We start from the raw sequence: 21123 nt of genomic DNA on the forward strand, positions 1-21123 counted from the left end.
CCTTGAGCCAGACATTTGTTGTCATTAACCTTGTCCTGGAGGCAGAAATGAGCAATTCCCCGACAGATAGGCCAGCTGCAATTGGCTATATTGTAAAAATTCTTGAAAACAAAAATATATAAGGTATTACAGATGGACTATCCAAATGAAGATTTTCTAAATGTAGATTATATTACTCAATCACGATTTACTTTATTTAGTTACAAATTTCAAAAATGGACAGTCCAGGGATATTTTACCACACCAGACAATTTTATTTTAAGACAGTTGTATTTAATGCATTATATAAATTGGAAACAAATAAAATAATACCAGTAGGCTACACCAACATTAGTTTTCCATTCATACAACTTGTCGGATAAATTGCCACAGTACATTTGCCATGGTATACGAGGAAATACTTTATTTCAGTTGTACATAATGATTGTCAAATTGATAAATCATCTTTATTCTGCTCAAAAAGTAAGAGTAAATTGTTCCAATGATAATACACACCCGAGGGCGAACATACTGTATCTTGAAAGACTTTGGTAGCAAGCAGGACTAAGACGTCACACCATCAGCTTTTAGGGAGCTGTAATGAGGTGACAAATAATGGTTGCAATTGAGATCAGTTGAGTGGGTGAATTTAACGCATATTGATGGTTTAACGAGAGATCAGCTGGAGATAATCTAGTGGCCATCCATGGTTGCAATAGGCCCTTTGGCTTTAAATAGTAAATCACTCAGTGACGCTCCCCTTCCCCGCTTCCCTGCACATATTATGGTCGTGTTCCCCTGCTCAGACGTTGCAACCAATGGTTGCCGATGGCACGTCATCGTCTGTGCCATCCATCGGGCAACAGATTGCTATAACATATGATGTGGTTTGCTGATACGTACAACACCTATCCAGGCGTTCCAGTATTTGGCATGCCTGGCAGAGGAACGCGCCCTTAGGTGAACCTTCTCATGTCCTTGAGTTTAGATTGCTCAGGGCATGCTAATACACAAGACACCTGCATCGAGTATGGGACTGCCCTGATGCTTGTCATCTTGCATTGGATAAAAATGTAGGACATTGCCCCTCTGCTTCTTTGGGCCTATTGTCAATAAGGGCCGTTTTGGGAATCAATTTGATCACAATAACGCTTCGAACACACCGACTTTTGAATTTTCTACACCAGAATTACATAAATTGCCAATGAAACGCTGCTTTTGCGTTGCAGCATTGTGTTGCAGAGGCAGTTGCTCGTACATATGCGTCAAACGGTATGCGTAAACGGCTTGAGAGAAATAGTAGCAGAAGGTGAATGTTGAACTTCTGTTGCATTCATATCCATATGATGCCGCATACTATTTTGCACAATGACGCTGTAGGTGTAGTAGAGAAGAGTAATCTCAGAGCGCAGAGGCACACACGCTCACTCATGCACTCACACTTCAGCGCAGAAGCACATCCTGTGCCTCACCACTGCAGTGAAAAACGTCCCATCCACCTACAGCACATACACATAACATCTCCCAGATTTTTGATCCCATCAACCACAACTTGAGTAGCTGTATGCACGTTAGTTGACAATAAATAAGGGAACTACTTGCTTGTTCGAACCAGAGGAGGTAATACAGAATACACACTTTATGTGGTTTGCCTTGTGAGATGGTCTAACTGGGACATGACGTATGCAGTAGCACATGTGCCCTTCCTACGTAGCCCAAGTTAGCAGGTGTATGGTTAAACTTACAATAGCCTACCATTATTTAACTACGTTGACGACCACAGAGCATTGCATATATCTACAGGTTCTCTGAATAAAACATTATGTGCAGTATTTGTGAAGATGACACAGAATAGTGTGTTAAAGTTGTGTGATGATGGCGCAGTACAGAGCTTGGAGAATTGCCAAAATTGACTGTGGTCCTGATGTTGCGATTTTTTGACAGGGGCTGATGTCTAATTGACCTCGCTCTGAAATATTTAGAAGTTATTTGGGATGCAAACATGATATTGATTGATATTCTTGATAATTTAGGTATTATATTTGTTTTATTTTTAAATGTAATTGAGAGCCGGGTGTTCGAGATCACAATGACCTATAATTGCCTGCTATTCCCAGAGGTCATAATAGCCTCTGTCAATACAATTTGCAGGTTTCCCCCACTAATGCATATGCATATTTGTTCAAACCATAGATTACATGTTTTACACCGATACCAAGGAAGTATCCCAAATTCCTCATATTATCCTGATAAAAGATTTCCTGCAGTTTCATTTGAGCTAATTTGAGCTCTCTTTATTATTGCTCTCCTTCAAAAACATACCTTTCCTCCTCCTCATTCTCTTTTCATCTTTGTATACCCTTCTAGTAATTTACTGTAGCTTTCATTGATTGTCTTGTTAATCATTTTCTCAGTTAATTACTGTTTATCTAGAAAAATGTTGTTAGCTTTCCTGCATTGTTTCAATCTAAAGCCCTGTCACCCTCGACAACATGGGCCTTGAAAGCCAGGACCCCTTTCCTTCCCCCAGCAACCTCACCTCTGGACAGGTGGGCTCCTTCCAGAAGGTGGATGCTAAAACCTTGGGGGTGAGTGACATCATCACATGAGCATTCAATCATACAGATGTGTGTGATACACTATAAGGATATGATATGAATCAATACCAGTTGAAATTCTGTACGTAGAATAAAGCATCAATAGCACCTTATAATATAATGATAATATGTAAATGTAGGAGACTCTTATATTCCCATGCCTGAATCAAACCCATCATTAGGTCGTGTTCAGTAGGCACCAAACGAAAGAGAAAAAACTGAATCAGGGAGGGATTCCTGGACTTGTCCATTAAGAAATGCTCCATTCTGTTTTCAATTACAACACGTTTCGCTATGGTGTGTCTGCTGAACATGACTACTGTGATACCAAACACAGAGCCGTCGAGCCACATAATGGCCAAAGATTTTTATAACTAAACCAAGATAGACCACAGCCTGTTGTTTCCAATGGGAACAAATTAGTCATAGTGGGAAGCACAAGCAAGGAGGTGGGAAGAGCCAAGCACGAGCTAGCGAGGTACTATTGGCGTGTTCTAGCATACATCTGCATATTTCAGTTAGGGAACACCTACTCTGTGAAGTGCGCGTGTGCAATAACTCAATTCACCTTTGCACTCCTTCTAAACATTGCGAATTATTTTATTTTTTGCAACGGGTAAAATCATTGCAGGACAAAAATTTGTCCACTCTGTTCATAACATATTTCTAGTTTTGGGAGCAGAAAACTGTATTGAGATCAAATGTTTCATCAATGAGAAAATTTGTCGGCCAAACAAATTTCGGCCAAAATCCATCTTGTTCCATCTTCTCCCGCTGCCGGCCAGTGGGCTTCCTCTCACTACCATATTTGGTAGTGAGTGGAAACGCCAAGCGGATGCTTCACATTTATACATCCAGTGAAATATCTGTCTCATTGTTCTATCTATGTAATGGTCTGTTAATGGCACTGATGCTAGTTCTTTATGTATGGTCTCAGGCTGTCCAGATCATCATAGGATGTCTTGTCCTCTGTCTGAGCGCCTCTGTGCTGCAGCTCCACGAGATCCACTTCACTGGTGATGTCGTTGTCCTTTTGATTGTTGTCCTACATGTGAGTGAGCCAATGGTGACCCCAACCACAGATCTAGAGTCAGATACCCTAACCCCTATCCTAACCTTAACAATTAGGGCGATATAAATAAATCCCAACCCTATATCCGTTAGTAAGGGCAATTTCTACCTACTCCAGATGACACGTACCAGTCAGAATTTACAGGCCAAGTATCAACTGTTACAACAGCGCCCTCTACAATGGCAGTGTGTCTTTAACCAGGTCCGGCCAACCCTCCTCCTGGAGAACGACCCTCCTCCTGGAGAACGACCCTCCTCCTGGAGAACGACCCTCCTCCTGGAGAATGACCCTCCTCCTGGAGAACAACCCTTCTGCAGGCTTTCGCTCCAACCCTGATCCAGCACACCTGAAAAGGCTTACAGCCATACAATGGCAATTTTCTAGAATAGAACACACATTATTTATTTTGTTGAATCAGTTATTTTCATCACTGTATAGGTGTGTAATCTGACCTGTGAGTCGTATGTTTTATTCTGTTATGTGTGTACTCCCATAGCTCATCCTGTCTGGGTCAGTCCTTGTCCACGTGAGCAGGAAGCCTTCCATCTTATGGGTGGGTATAATGCAATATGCTGCCTTTTGCAACAGTATGCACTGAACAACACATTATCCCGAAATGGTGCACACAATTCTTTAATGTATGTTTGCTCCTGTTGTGGCAGAGTGTGTCCACGGATCTTTGATAGTGATGTAGGCAATTATAAGAAATCACACATATGAAAAACCCTAACTTTCAATGTATAATGTTAATCTCAGTGTATTCAGTGTATTGGTGTACTCTCTCCAGGTGAAATGTACCCTGGGGCTGCACTTGATTAGTGCTGCCTTCTCCACAGCTTCTCTGGGCCTGATGTCCAAACGCCTGCCTTACCATCAGGACTCCTACCACTGTGAACACTGCCGGAGACTGGAGCTGCATGCCGTTTCTATTCTCTGAGAGTGCTTACAAAAGAATACTTAGTATCTTTTATAGCCAAGATACACCCCTCTCAACTCACATGACGAACCACAGATCTTAGGAACTTCACAAAAGTCCTTTTATTTTCGAGAGGAGTATCCCATAGCCAGATAGCATTAGCTATAAATTATCGTTCAGTTTGGTCTCTTAGACGAGGTCCTACTTCTCGTTCTTGGTACTTCCTAGTACCAAAACATTACCTCATCCAATGACATATATCAATTGTCAATTCTAGATACCCCCATCTCAAATACACCCCCCCCTGGACAAGCTCACAGAGGGGAGTGAGCCTCTAGGTCATATACTAGGTCAAGATTCATGCAACATCAGAGGGGTAATACAATGGTTCCAGACACTGCCATACTCCTCCCCCCAATGGGAAAAGGAGGGAATGACTGGAGTACAGACATAGTGGAGCCCTTCAAATGGTTTCACAGATATATTCATTATGAAGACAATGTTCAAACCTTACTTCTCCCTTTCTGATATTCTGCCTATTACCAGACATGTAAAAGACAAGCCTGACCTCTCCCCTCTCTGGGCCCCAAGTGACTTTTCCCTAGAGGAGAAAGGAAAATGCAACTGCCAACAGTATAGTCCAAAATAAGACATTCTAAAGACAAGTATAAAGTAAATAAAACATCTTATTCATCTATGTTACCTAACTAATTCTGATTCAGCTACGACAGTCTTTTATGGAAGTATTAGTGTAATGCCTTCACTGAAGGCGGTATTCTGACATGAGATCACTACGCTTAAAAAAGTATGTGGACACCCCTTCAAATGAGTTGATTCGGCCAACACCCCATTGCTGACTGGTGTATAAAAATCGAGAATACAGTGGTAGGCCACACAAGGAACGCTGAGTGCTAAAGCACGTAGCGCGTCAAAATATCTGTCCTAGGTTGCAGTGAAGAATCACACTTCACCATCTGGCAGTCCGACGGACAAATCTGGGTTGGCGGATGCCAGGAGTATGCTACCTGCCCCAATGCATAGTGCCAACTGTACAGTTTGGTTGAGGAGGAATAAGGGTCTGGGGCTGCTTTTCATGGTTCGGGCTAGGCCCCTTAGTTCCATTGAAGGGAAATCTTAATGCTACAGCATACAATGACATTCTATGCGATTCTGTGCTTCCAACTTTGTGGCAACAGTTTGGGGAAGGCACTTTCTTGTTTCAGCTTGACAATGCCCCCATGCACAAAGCGTGTTCCAGAAATGGTTTGTTGAGATCCGTGTGGAAGAACTTTAGTGGCCTGCACAGAGTCCTGACCTCAACCCCATTGAACACCTTTGGGATGAATTGGAACACCGACTGCGAGCCAGGCCTAATCGCCCAACATCAGTGCCCTACTTCACTAATGCTCTTTTGGCTGAAGTCCCCGCAGCAATGTTCCAACATCTAGGAAAGCCTTCCCAGAAGTGTGAAGGCTGTTAAAGCAGCAAAGAGGGGACCAACTCCATATTAATGCCCATGATTTTGGAATGATATGTTCAACAGTTGTCCTCATACTCTTGGCCATGTAGTGAATGATAGACCACATGGGGAAGGGCATTTTAAAATGTACCAAGCTCCATTTTACACATGCAGCGATGCCCGGGTATTGCGATAAAAACCTGTATTTAGAACCCTGCAGGTCATGTTTGCTGCATGTGAAAGTTTATTTTGATCTATTCATTTTATATGGGCCTGATTCAGACTTAGGAAATTTCCAGACTGGTCTCATAGACTAGACGCAACACAGTAAATGTAAATCCGTGACACTCAAATTTGTATGATATGTTATGTTTGGTATGGTTACTTAAGATCGTCGCCAAACCCACTGGCTACAGGTTATCTACAAGTCTCTGCTAGGTAAAGCCCCGCCTTATCTCAGCTCACTGGTCACCATAGCAGCACCCACTCGTAGCACGCGCTCCAGCAGGTATATCTCACTGGTCACCCCCAAAGCCAATTCCTCCTTTGGTCGCCTTTCCTTACAGTTCTCTGCTGCCAATGACTGGAACGAACTACAAAAATCACTGAAGCTGGAGACTCATATCTCCCTCACTAGCTTTAAGCACCAGCTGTCAGAGCAGCTCACAGATCACTGCACCAGTACATAGCCCATCTGTAAACAGCCCATTTATCTACCTCATCCCCATACTGTATTTATTTTGCTCCTTTGCACCCCATTATCTCTACTTGAACATTCATCTTCTGCACATCTACCATTCCAGTGTTTAATTGCTATATTGTAATTACTTCGCCACCATGGCCTATTTATTGCCTTAACTCCCTTTTCTTACTTAATTTGCACTCACTGTATATATACTTTTTTGTTTTCTTTTTTCTACTGTATTATTGACTGTATGTTTTGTTTATTCCATGTGTAACTCTGTGTTGTTGTATGTGTCGAATTGCTATGCTTTGTCTTGGCCAGGTCGCAGTTGCAAATGAGAACTTGTTCTCAACTAGCCTACCTGGTTAAATAAAGGTGAAATAAAAATTAAAAAATTAAAAAGATAGGTCACTTAAGGCAAAAATGAAATAAGCGTGGTTGGACAGGATGGATGGATGTATGGATGGATGGGTAGGCGTATAACGCAAACGTCTAGCAAACGAAAGGTACAGTTTTAGCTAATTAGCAACTACTTACTACTTTTTAGCTTCTTTGCAACTACTTAGCATGTTAGGTAACCCTAACCTTAACCCTTTAACCTAACTCCTAACCTTAACCACTAACCCTAACCCCTAGAGCTAACGTTAGCTTTAATTAAACTGCTGTTTTCAGTTATCTAAAGTCACCCCTTTAAATACGGTGTACCTTTAATTCTAATTTTCTCGACAGACTCACTATAATATAGTGAGAGAACGGGTTCAGAATGTTAGGGATCAATGAAAGAAAGCCATCAAAATATAGAGAAAACTGTAACAATAAGAGTTGACCATTGGTCTTAAGATGGCGGCAAAAGTTAGAGCAGCTGTGCTTCTAACTTCTAAGCAACTTTGCAGTATTGTTTTTTATGTGTTACTTCTTACATTATTAGCCCAGATTTTTTTTGTGTTATTACGTACAACTGGAAATAACTTCTGGATATCCGAGCGGCGGTAACTCACCAGCATTACCATCATTACGATCAGGAATACGACTTTCCCAAAAGTATCCTTTGTTCGTACCACCCAGGGCATTTTAACTGATTCTAGAGGCTGATCCAAAATACCGCCGGTGGGGAAGAGTTTTTCAGAGTGAACTCCTAGTCCGACTCAGGAGGCACACACACCACCCACCGCTTCCGAGTATATTACTTGCTAATGTTCAGTCTCTGGATAATAAAGTTGACGTGCTCAGGGTGAGGATTTCCTTCCAGAGAGACATCAGGGATTGTAACACACTCTGTTTCACGAAAACATGGCTCTTTCGGGATATACTGCCTGAGTCCGTACAGCCAGTTGAGTTCTCAGTTCATCGCGCTGACGGGAATAAAGATCTCTCCGGGAAGAAGAAGGGCGGGGGTGTATATTTCATGATTAACTACTCATGGTGTGATTGTGATAACGTACAGAAACTCAAATCCTTTTGTTCACCTGACCTAGAATACCTCACAATTAAATGCCATCCGTATTACCTCCCAAGATAATTCTCTTCGGTTATTGTCACAGCTGTGTATATTTTCCATCAAGCTGATACCACGACAGCCCTCAAAGAACTACACTGGACTCCAAGCAAATTGGAAACCACATATCCTGAGGCCGCATTTATTGTAGTAGGGGATTTTAACAGAGCTAATCTGAGGGAAACACTACTGACGTTCTACCAACACATTGACTGTAGCACTCGCTCTGAGAAAACATTGGACCGTTGTTACTCAGCTTTCAAAATGGCTACAAGGACCTCCCCTGCCCTCCCTTCGGCAAATATGATCACGACTCCATTTTGCTCCTCCCTTCCTATAGGCAGAAACTCAAACAGGAATTATCTGTGCTACGGACTATTCAACGCTGGTCTGACCAATCGGAATCCATGCTTCAAGATTGTTTTGATCACGTGGACTATGCCACTTCTTAATAATGGGCTTAACTGTGCTCCGAGGCATAGACAAAGCCTTTGAAATCTTTTCATATTCATCCCCTGACTTTGAATTGCACCACTCAGCAGTGAAGTCCTCTATGAACAACTGTTTTTATTCTGAACTAATCAAAGTCCATACAATTGATCACAGATGGAAGCCAATTAGCTTGATTTGTGATCTGGAAGGTGGTTGGTTATACCTCAGCAAGTTTGCAATTGCAATTCTAAGGGGGGGCGTTCACTTATCCAAATAGGGTACTTTACTGTTTTACTTTTAATAAATGTTCAGAGTTTAAAACATTTTTTTTTACTTGGACATGGTGGGTTACTGTGTGTAAATAAAGCTGGATAAAGTCTGATTTTATGTGTTTTAATTTCAGGCTGTAAGGCAACAAAAGGTGAACATTTTGAAGGGGGTGGTGTTACATTACATATTCAATATTATACCTGTGTCTTTCTCCGTCTTTCTCTCTCTCGCTCTCCTTGAGCAGGTGGCAGCTGTTGTCACTGAGCCTGATTCCAACCAGGTAGAGGAGATCCCTACTCCCCCCAGGTGGAGCCCATCGAGGTGGCCGAGCCTTTAGCCAAACCCCCTTCATCCTTCACTCCAGCCACTTGGGGCAGATTATATGGGCAAGAGTGTGGGTCTTATTCTGAATACCAAATAGATCCTTTCAGATCTACAGGAATGCCGAGGGGTATAGTGGCTGGGGGTTGATTTAGAATTCAGCTTTTTAAAGAAATGGTGTAGTGACCAGCAGGTCAAAGTCCCATGAATGACATATAACTGTTTAGCCCTAAATGGAGGCACTCAACCTGTGTTGCCTCAGTAATTATTAAACTATAGAAATGGGAAGAAAATATGAATTGTAACCAATATTAATTGTAACCAATTTGGGGATCTTTTCAAAGTTACGAGACATTGATTGTTATAGTTTCGCATTCCTCCAATAGAGTTCCAGACACTTGTAGAATCAATGCCAAGGTGCATTGAAGCTGTTCTGCCTCGTGGTGGCACACTGCCCTATTAAGACACTATTACCTGTATATTTCTGTTAAACCTGTCTATTGAGAAATGTATGTTTACATATATGTTTCTACTGTAATCAAAGCTCAACAGCAACAACATATCTAAATATAAACACAACATGTAAAGTGTTGGTCCCATTTTTTAAATGTTTTACCTATATTTAACTAGTTAAGTCCGTTAAGAACAAATTCTTATTTACAATCCAATGTTTCATGAGCTGAAATGAAATATCACAGAAATGTTCCATACTCACAAAAAACACTCAAAAATGTTGTGCACGAATTTGTTTACATCCCTATTAGTGAGCATTTCTCCTTTGCCAAGATAATCCATCCACCTGACAGGTGTGGCATATCAACGTCATGATCATTACACAGGTGCACCTTATGCTGGGGACAATAAAGGGCCACTCTAAAATGTGCAGTTTTCACACAATACAATGCCACAGATGTCTCAAGTTTTGAGGGAGTGTGCAATTGGCATGCTGACTGCAGGAATGTCCACCAGAGCTTTTGCAGAGAATTGTATGTTAATTTCTCTACCATAAGCTGCCTCCAATGTCGTTTTAGAGAATTTGGCAGTACATCCAACCGGTGTAACCATGTGTAACCACACCAGCCCAAGACCTCCACATCCGGCTTCTTCACCTGCGGGATCATCTGAGGGTGGTAGGGGGTGCTGATGAGTATTTCTGTTGGTAATCAAGCAATTTTGTGGGGGAAAACTAATTCTGATTGGCACTGTCACCCCAGTGGGTGGCTTTGGCTCCCTAGTGGATGGGTGTATGCCCTCCCAGGCCCACCCATGGCTGCGCCCCTGCCCAATCATGTGAAATCCATAGATTAGGGCCTAATGAATTTATTTAAATTGACTGATTTCCTTATATGAACTGTAACTCAGTCAAATCTTTGAAATTGTTGTATGTTGCGTAATTTTTTTTGTTCAGTGTAGAGTAATTTAGGCTTAGATGGGGCTAAAAGTATGTGAGCCCAGGCAGTATGTTTGAGCAACAACAAACATTTTATTTGAGCTTGGCTACCGTTGGCCTGATAGCAACATGCTGCACAAAGTAGACAACTACTTGTTACCAGAGAACTTGTTTTGTCAGTAAAGCTATGTGGTTAGTACTATTATGTTGTCGTGTCATTTTTTACATTTTGCTAAATGCATTTAGCTAAATGTACTGTAGTGCTCATTGAGAGGATTGTATAATGTTAGAATGTAGAATAGTTGTAGATGAACATGGATGAACACGGTAAAAAGCAAGCAAATACTGTTACGACACATCAACATAGAGAATATGTAAATGATCCCTACCAAATCCTAATCTCTTCCTTGTGAGTTATGATTCCATCATAAGAAACCTGCAGTGCATGACATTGGTTTTATTATTTATTAATTGCTTTTTCATTTAACAATTGGCTTATTCTCTAATATTCCAGACGTAATAAAATACTCAAAAAGTACGAATATTCTGGACTGCCCTTAAAATAATAAAATGTCTGTCCATTTGACATTTAGCCCAAAGCAAACTGACATTGCTGTACTTGTTTTTGTGTCATTCCAGCCCTTGTTGACCACTGAACTAACTTTTAAAGTTCTTCCTTTTGTGACATTCTAGCACTTGTCGACCACCCTCCACATGTTTTCATTGTAAATAAAGTGCTTTTATCGTAATATTTGTGCATGGTCCACTGATGCCTTATCCTCACTAGAGGGCAGCAGTGGTGAATGTGTTGATGTTCTAAAGGTCTAGTTTGCTGTTTATTGATGATGTGTTTGACTGTTGATAAGTGTTCATACATGTTGAATTATTGCACATATTTCTGTTACAGCCTGAATTCAAAATTGGTTAATTCGATTTTTTTTCACTCATCTACACATAATACCCCATAATGACAATGTGAAAACATGTTTTAAGTAATATTTGCAAATGTATTGAAAATAAAATGGATGTGCCTGGGAGGGCATGTCTCATTCACATAAGTATTTAGTCAATACACTTGTAGAAGCACCTTTGGTAGCCATTAGAGCTATGAGTCTTTCTGTGTATGTCTCTGAGCTTTCCACACCTGGATTGTGAAACATTCACCCATTATTATTTTTTAAATTCTACAAGCTCTGTCAAATTGGTTGTTGATCTTTGCTTGACAATCCATTTTCAGGTCTTGCCATAGATTTTCATCAGATTTAATTCAAAACTGTAAATCGGCCACTTAGGAACATTCACTGTCTTCTTGGTAAGCATCTCCAGCGTATTTGGCCTTGTGTTAGAGGTTATTGTCCCGCTGAAAGGTGAATTCATCTCCCAGTTTCTGGTAGAAAGCAGACTTAACCAGGTTTTCCTCTAGGATTTTGCCTGTGCTTAGCTCCGTTACGTTTCTTGTTTATCCTGAAAACTTCCCCAGTCCTTAACGATAACAAACATACCCATAACATGATGCAGCCAGCACTATGATTGAGTATATGGAGAGTGGTACTCAGTAATGTGTAGTATTGGATTTTCCCCAAACATAACATTTGTATTCAGGACAGAAAGTTAATTGCTTTGACACTTTTTTTGCACTATTATTTTAGTGCCTTGTTGCAAACAGGATGCATGTTTTGGATTACTTTTATTCTGTACAGGCTTTCTTCTTTTCACTCTGTAAATTAGGATAGTATTGTGGTGTCTACAATGTTGTTGATCCATCCTCAGTTTTCTCCTATAACAGCCTTTAAAGTCTGTAACTGTTTTATAGTCACCGTTTCCATTCAGTTAATTGTTTTATTGAACTACAGGTCCTCTGCTTTTATTGGAAGTCAAACTGTAATTTGGAGGGGGAAAAATTATACTGATGTAATCATCAGCGATTATCAGTATTTACGATGTCAAAGAGATTATTTGATTTGATTGATATCAAGATGATATCGATACCCGCTTTCTCCATACGCTGCCAATAATTCTTAAGGGCACTCATAATTACCTATCCAGGTGTACACTGTAACAGAGATAACACCAAGTAAAACTGAAATGATAACTTAAAACACAAAATATAAATATCCATTAAAGCTAGTGAAGGAGATAAGTGTTTCCAGTTTCAGAGATTTTTGTAGTTCGTTCCAGTCATTGGCAGCAGAGAACTGGAAGGAGAGGCGGCCAAAGGAAGAATTGGTTTTGGGGGTGACCAGAGTGATATACCTGCTGGAGCGCGTGTTACAGGTGGGTGCTGCTATGGTGACCAGCGAGCTGAGATAAGAGGGGACTTTACCTAGCAGGGTCTTGTGGATGACCTGGAGCCAGTGGGTTTGGCGACAAGTATGAAGCGAGGGCCAGCCAACGAGAGCGTACAGGTCGCAGTGGTGGGTAGTATATGGGGATTTGGTGACAAAATGGATGGCACTGTGATAGACTGCATCCAATTTATTGAGTAGGGTATTGGAGGCTATTTTGTAAATGACATCGCCGAAGTCGAGGATTGGTAGGATGGTCAGTTTTACAAGGGTATGTTTGTCAGCATGAGTGAAGGATGCTTTGTTGCGGAATAGGAAGCCAATTCTAGATTTAACTTTGGATTGGAGATGTTTGATGTGAGTCTGGAAGGAGAGTTTACAGTCTAACCAGACACCTAGGTATTTGTAGTTGTCCACATATTCTAACTCAGAGCCGTCCAGAGTAGTGATGTTGGACAGGCGGGCAGGTGCAGGCAGCGATCGGTTGAAGAGCATGCATTTAGATTTACTTGTATTTAAGAGCAATTGGAGGCCACGGAAGGAGAGTTGTATGGCATTGAAGCTCGCCTGGAGGGTAGTTAACACAGTATCCAAAGAAGGGCCAGAAGTATATAGAATGGTGTCGTCTGCATAGAGGTGGATCAGAGATTCACCAGCAGCAAGAGCGACATCATTGATGTATACAGAGAAGAGAGTCGGTCCAAGAATTGAACCCTGTGGCACCCCCATAAAGAATGCCAGAGGCCCGGACAACAGACCCTCCGATTTGACACACTGAACTCTATCAGAGAAGTAGTTGGTGAACCAGGCAAGGCAATCATTTGAGAAACCAAGGCTGTCGAGTCTGCCGATGAGGATGTGGTGATTGACAGAATCGAAAGCCTTGGCCAGGTCAATGAATACGGCTGCACAATATTGTTTCTTATCGATGGCGGGTAAGATATTGTTTAGGACCTTGAGCGTGGCTGAGGTGCACCCATGACCAGCTCTGAAACCAGATTACATAGCAGAGAAGGTACAGTGGGATTCGAAATGGTCGGTGATCTGTTTGTTAACTTGGCTTTCGAAGACCTTAGAAAGGCAGGGTAGGATAGATATAGGTCTGTAACAGTTTGGGTCAAGAGTGTCCCCCCCTTTGAAGAGATGGAAGACCACAGCTGCTTTCCAATCTTTGGGAATCTCAGACGACACGAAAGAGAGGTTGAACAGGCTAGTAATAGGGGTGGCAACAATTTCAGCAGATAATTCTAGAAAGAAAGGGTCCAGATTGTCTAGAATTTCTGGGGGTCCAGATTTTTCAGAACATCAGCTGACTGGACTTGGGAGAAGGAGAAATGGGGAAGGCTTTGGCGAGTAGCTGTGGGGCGCGCAGTGCTGTTGACCGGGGTAGTGGTGGCCAGGTGGAAAGGATGGCCAGCCGTAGAAAAATGCTTTATTGAAATTCTCAATTATAGTGGATTTATCGGTGGTGACAGAGTTTCCTATCCTCAGTGCAGTGGGCAGCTGGGAGGAGGTGCTCTTATTCTCCATGGACTTTACAATGTCCCAGAACTTTTTTGAGTTTGTGTTGCAGGAAGCAAATTTCTGCTTGAAAAAGCTAGCCTTGGCTTTTCTAACTGCCTGTGTATATTGGTTTTTAACTTCCATAAAAAGTTGCATTTCACGGGGGCCGTTTGATGCTAATGCAGAACGCCACAGGATGTTTTTGTGTTGGTTAAGGGCAGTCAGGTCTGGAGAGAACCAAGGGCTGTATCTGTTCCTAGTTTTACATATTTTTTAAATAACCAGGCATCCTCTACTGACGGGATGAGGTCAATATCCTTCCAGGATACCCGGGCCAGGTCGATTAGAAAGGCCTGCTCGCTGAAGTGTTTCAGGGAGCGTTTGATAGTGATGTGTGGAGGTCGTTTGACTGCTGACCCGTTACGGATTCAGGCAATGAGGCAGTGATCGCTGAAATCTTGTTTGATAACAGCAGAGGTGTATTTAGAGGGCAAGTTGGTTAGGATGATATCTATGAGGGTGGTACCTGGTAGGTTCATTGATAATTTGTGATAATTTGTGTGAGATTGAGGGCATCAAGCTTAGATTGTAGGATGGCCGGGGTGTTAAGCATGTCACAGTTTAGGTCACCTAGCAGCACGAGCTCTGAAGATAGATGGGGGGGCAATCAGTTCACATATGGTATCCAGAGCACAGCTGGGGGCAGAGGGTGGTCTATAGCAGGCGGCAACGGTGAGAGACTTGTTTTTAGAGAGGTGGATTTTTAAAAGTATTGTTTGGGTACAGACCTGGATAGTAGGACAGAACTCTGCAGGCTATCTCTGCAGTAGATTGCAACACCGCCCCCTTTGGCCATTCTATCTTGTCTGAAAATGTTGTAGTTAGGGATGGAGATTTCAGAGTTATTGGTGGTCTTCCTAAGCCAGGATTCAGACACGGCTAAGACATCCGGGTTGGCGGAGTGTGCTAAAGCAGTGAATAAAACAAACTTAGGGAGGAGGCTTCTAATGTTAACATGCATGAAACCAAGGCTTTTACGGTTACAGAAGTCATCAAAAGAGAGCGCCTAGGGAATAGGAGTGGAGCTAGGCACTGCAGGGCCTGGATTCACCTCTACATCGCCAGAGGAACAGAGGAGGAGTAGGATAAGGGTACGGCTAAAAGCCATGAGATTTGGACGTCTATGACGTCCGTAACAAAGAGTAAAAGGAGCAGGTTTCTGGTGGCGATAAAATAAATTCAAGGTATAGTGTACAGACAAAGGTATGGTAGGATGTGAATACAGTGGAGGTAAACCTAGGCATTGAGTGATGATGAAAGAGATATTGTCTCTAGAAACATTGAAACCAGGTGATGTCATCGTATGTGTGGGTGGTGGAACTGAAGGGTTGGATAAGGTATAATGAGTAGGGCTAGAGGCTCTACAGTGACATAAGCCAATAAACACTAACCAGAACAGCAATGGACAAGGCATATTGACATTAAGGAGAGGCAGGCTTAGCCGAGTGATCATAAGGGTCCAGTGAGTAGTGAGGTTGGTTGGGGTCACGGCGATTCAGACAGCTAGCCGAGTCATGGGTAGCAAGCTAGCAGAAGACTGAGGTCTGTTTTTAGCCACCCCGTGCGTTTCCGTCGGTAGATTACTGGGTTCCGTGTGGTAGAGGGGACCAATCCAATTGTCAAAATAGTTATAGTTATAGTGGCCCAAGAAGATTGTTCGATAGACCTGTTCAGATAGCAGCCGATATGCTCAAGACAGCTAATGATTAGTGGGCCGCAGTTAGCAGATGGGCGTTCAGGTTACGTCGCGATGGAGGGGCCAGTTGAATAACTCATGAAGCTGGTTGAGAGATTGCCAAGAGTGTGCAACGCTGTCATCAAGGCAAAGGGTGGCTATTTGACGAATCTCAAATATAAAATATATTTTGATTTGTTTAACACTTTTTTAGTTACTACATGATTCCATACATGTTATTTTATAGTTCTGATGTTTTCACTAGTAATATACAATGTAGAAAACAGTAAAATTAATAATAATAAAAATAACCCTTGAATGAGTAGGTGTTCTAAAACTTTTGACCGGTAGTGTGTAAATACAAGTTTTATATATATAGAGAGCGTTCCTTTGACTTTTTTATTATTATAAATGTCCTGGTACGTAGGTTTAATTTCTTTACATGAGATGACATACAAGCAGAGTACACACACTCTTACGAAGGCTTATACGGGATACTTCCTGAGAATGGCACCCGGCACCATTGTTTTTATGGTGATTGATACCACTGTATTTACTTTGGTAGTAAAGGTGGCAGATTGACTCAGACCTGCGTTGTAGTGGCCCTGCCCAGTGCATTTAAATCACATTGATAATAGCCTCAAATGGTATGGCTCAATATTGTATGGAAAGAGGCCTATACAATGCTGCCTTTCCCAACTTCAGATTGTGGGTAATTCATTGAGCAATCTGTTCTCATTTGTGGCTCAGTCAAAATGAGTCATTTTTTGACAAATGGCAAAGAAACAGGATTGCCCATCCTGTGTGTGTTTGTGGTTTGAATCACCTTGTAATTTTCAGTCTAACTGACCAGTAAATGGGTTCAAACATAATATGTAATATTGGCATGAAAAAGCAATTTCACTACTGGGAAACTCAACAGTAGTTCCATACTATGGGTGAGGATCTTTATGTATAGGGCTGGTCAAGGTCACAGGACCTAAAGCAAGACAAACCCACATGAAACATAATTACATGCTTGACCAAGAAAATAAGAATCTGTCTGATAACATAGATATTAATGAGCATCTTAAGAAAATTGATGTTACACAATGTTTGTGCATAAATATTGGGCAACCTTGATAGTATTTTTTGTACTGTATCTGATGTCATCATCTTTGACCCTGTTATGAACACAACCAGCGTCAAGCTGATATATTTTTTTAGTCGTTTATATTCTGATTTGTCATTGATACAAATATCTCAGATGTTTTGCTTTGTGTCATGTTCAACTGTTCAATTGTATAATGCTAAAGATTAATTGTATGAAAAATATATGAAAATCAAAGAGTTCCATAATTGGTCAGATATTTGATTAGGGAGTTTACAGCAATGACGTATATAAACCCTGGATTGCTGATGCTATATTTTGGCCATTGATAGGCTTTGAAGCCACCGTTCGATCAAAATGTACACTCCCCAGTAGGAGCTCTCCTCCATAGGAATGAGTAGAATTCTACAGTATTTCAATTAAATGTTTCAAGGACAAAATTACATCTTTAAGTAGCATTAGTAATCTAAAAAAGTTTTACTTCAAGGAAAATATTTGTATGTATATTTGTATTTTATATTTCTTCATTTAGCTCACATAATATAATGTAAAAGTATGCAATATGGTGTCTGTGATATAATACATGTGTCAAAAACAAATGAATAAATGGATTTCTAAGCTTCTAAAATATTTTTTAAACGGTGAGGGAGTGCCAAGATGGAGGCATTGTGGCTTCTACACAGCGCCACCAAATAGTATTCTAGTATATATACATATCATTGGCTTACAATATGTGCAGCAATAATGTGACATCTTGCAAAATGTAGATAAATGGAAGGCCCTTTCCTGTTTCAGCATGACAATGCCTCCGTGCACAAAACAAGGTCTATACAGAAATTGTTTATTGAGATCGGTGTGGATGAACTTGACTGGCCTGCACAGAGCCCTAACCTCAACCCCATCGAACATGTTTGGGATAAATTGGAACACCGACTGTGAACCAGGCCTAATCGCCTAACATCAGTCCCCACAACAATGTTCCAACATCTAGGCAAAGCCTTCCCAGAAGAATAGAGGCTTTTATAGCGGCAAAGGGGGGACGAAATCCATGATTTTGGAATGAGATGTTAGACAGGCAGTTGTCCACATACTTTTAGTGATAGTTAAAACAAAGGATTTATTCGTAGGCTACAGTATTTTACTGGACTGATCTGATGCTGACAATGTCAGTTAGTTATTGCCCATTGTTACTATGTGTCACGTTCCTGACCTGTTTTTCCTTTTCTTGTATTTATTTAGTTGGTCAGGGCGTGAGTTGGGTGGGTTGTCTATGTGTTAGTTTTCTATGTTGGGATGTTTGTGTTCGGCCGGGTATGATTCTCAATCAGAGGCAGCTGTAAATCGTTGTCCCTGATTGAGAATCATACTTAGGCAGCCTGGGTTTCACTTGTGTTTTTGTGGGTGTTTGTCTTCCGTGTAGTCGTTGTGCCACACGGGACTGTTTGTCGGTTTGTCGGTTTTTCAATTTGTTATTTTGTTTCATTATAGTGTTCAGTTCGATGCTAATAAATTATGGACACTAACCACTCCGCGTATTGGTCTGATCCTTCTCGCCTCTCCTCGTCCAAGGAGGAGGAATTAGAAAGCCGTGACAGAAACACCCACCACCAACGGACCAAGCGGAGTGGAGAAGGGCGGCAACAGCAGCGGAAAAGAACCCAAGACTCCTGGACTTGGGAAGAAATTCTGGACGGCAAAGGACCCTGGGCTCAGCCAGGGGAATATCGCCGTCCCAAGGCGGAGTTGGAGGCAGCGAAGGCAGAGAGGCGCTGGTATGAGGAGGCAGCGCGGCGACGCGGTTGGGAGCCCGAGAGTCAGACCCAAAAATTTATTGGGGGGCACACGCGGAGTGTGGCAAAGCCGGGTAGGATACCTGAGCCAACTCCCCGTGCTTACCGTGGAGTGAGAGGGCGTCGTACTGGTCAGACACCGTGTTATGCGGTAAAGCGCACGGTGTCCCCAGTACGCGTGCTTAGTCCAGTGCGGGCTATTCCACCTTGCCGCACTGGCTGGGCTAGGTTGGGCATCGAGCCGGGTGTCATGAAGCCGGCCCAACATATCTGGCCTCCAGTACGTCTCCTCGGGCCGGCGTACATGGCACCAGCCTTACAGATGGTGTCCCCGGTTCGCCAGCATAGCTCAGTGCGGGCTATTCCACCTCGCCGCACTGGCAGGGCTACGGGGACCATTCAACCTGGTAGGGTTGGAGAGGCTCGGTGCTCAAGAGCGCGTGTCCTCCTTCACGGTCCGGTATACCCGGTACCACCTCCACGTACCAGTCCTCCAGTGGCAGCCCCCCGCACCAGGCTGTCTCTCCGGGTTCTCTCTCCAGCTGCTCCCACCTGTCCAGCACTGTCAGAGCCTTCCTCCTCTCCAGCGCAGCCTGAGTCTGAACTGCCTGCCTTCCCAGCGCTGTCTGAACTGCCTGCCTTCCCAGCGCTGTCTGAACTGCCTGCCTTCCCAGCGCTGTCTGAACTGCCTGCCTTCCCAGCGCTGTCTGAGCTGCCTGCCTTCCCAGCGCTGTCTGAACTGCCTGCCTTCCCAGCGCTGTCTGAACTGCCTGCCTTCCCAGCGCTGTCTGAACTGCCTGCCTTCCCAGCGCTGTCTGAACTGCCTGCCTTCCCAGCGCTGTCTGAACTGTCTGCCTGCCCAGCGCTGTCTGAACTGTCTGCCTGCCCAGCGCTGTCCGTATGGCCAGAGCCGTCCAGCCAGGACCAGCCAGAGCCGTCCAGCCAGGACCAGCCAGAGCCATCCAGCCAGGACCAGCCAGAGCCTCCCGCCAGCCAGAGCCTTCCGCCAGCCAGGATCCGCCAGAGCCTTCCGCCAGCCAGGATCCGCCAGAGCCTTCCGCCAGCCAGGATCCGCCAGAGCCTTCCGCCAGCCAGGATCCGCCAGAGCCTTCCGCCAGCCAGGATCCGCCAGAGCTTTCCGCCAGCCAGGATCCGCCAGAGCCAGCCAGCCAGGATCCGTCCCTCAGTCCGGAGCTGCCCTTTGGTATAGTGGGATTGACATGGAGGGTGGCCATTGGGAGGAGGCCACGGAAGCGGGGTTTGACTATGGTGGGGTGGGGACCACGACCAGCGCCAGAGCCGCCACCGTGGACAGACGCCCACCCAGACCCTCCCCCAGACTTTATGCTGGTGCGCCCGGAGTTCGCACCTTAAGGGGGGGGTTATGTCACGTTCCTGACCTGTTTTTCCTTTTCTTGTATTTATTTAGTTGGTCAGGGCGTGAGTTGGGGTGGGTTGTCTATGTGTTAGTTTTCTATGTTGGGATGTTTGTGTTCGGCCGGGTATGATTCTCAATCAGAGGCAGCTGTAAATCGTTGTCCCTGATTGAGAATCATACTTAGGCAGCCTGGGTTTCACTTGTGTTTTTGTGGGTGTTTGTCTTCCGTGTAGCCGTTGTGCCACACGGGACTGTTTGTCGGTTTTTCTATTTGTTATTTTGTTTCATTATAGTGTTCAGTTCGATGCTAATAAATTATGGACACTAACCACTCCGCGTATTGGTCTGATCCTTCTCGCCTCTCCTCGTCCGAGGAGGAGGAATTAGAAAGCCGTGACACTATGAGCATACAGCATTACAATAGTGGGCACTAAGTTCTATTTAAAACTTTACATTCAATTATTTCAATGGACACTGTAGCAATGCTCTATTGGTCTAAAATATCTCATTGTCACGTCACTGGTCAAAAGACACTTATCAGCTACGGCAAACTGTTTCACACACAGTTATTCTTACTGATGACAGTTTGGCGATAGAGTGTTTAAGGGCAGTACTTCAGGTCCATTTGCATGATGATTAATTGGCACTCCATTGAGAACATAGGGTCGAAAGTTGAATTGGAGATAATGGGATTGAAAAGGCCACGTACACAATGCAGGGTGTAAC

This window comes from Salvelinus alpinus, chromosome 26, assembly GCF_045679555.1.
Source record: "Salvelinus alpinus chromosome 26, SLU_Salpinus.1, whole genome shotgun sequence".
Lineage (NCBI taxonomy): Eukaryota > Metazoa > Chordata > Actinopteri > Salmoniformes > Salmonidae > Salvelinus > Salvelinus alpinus.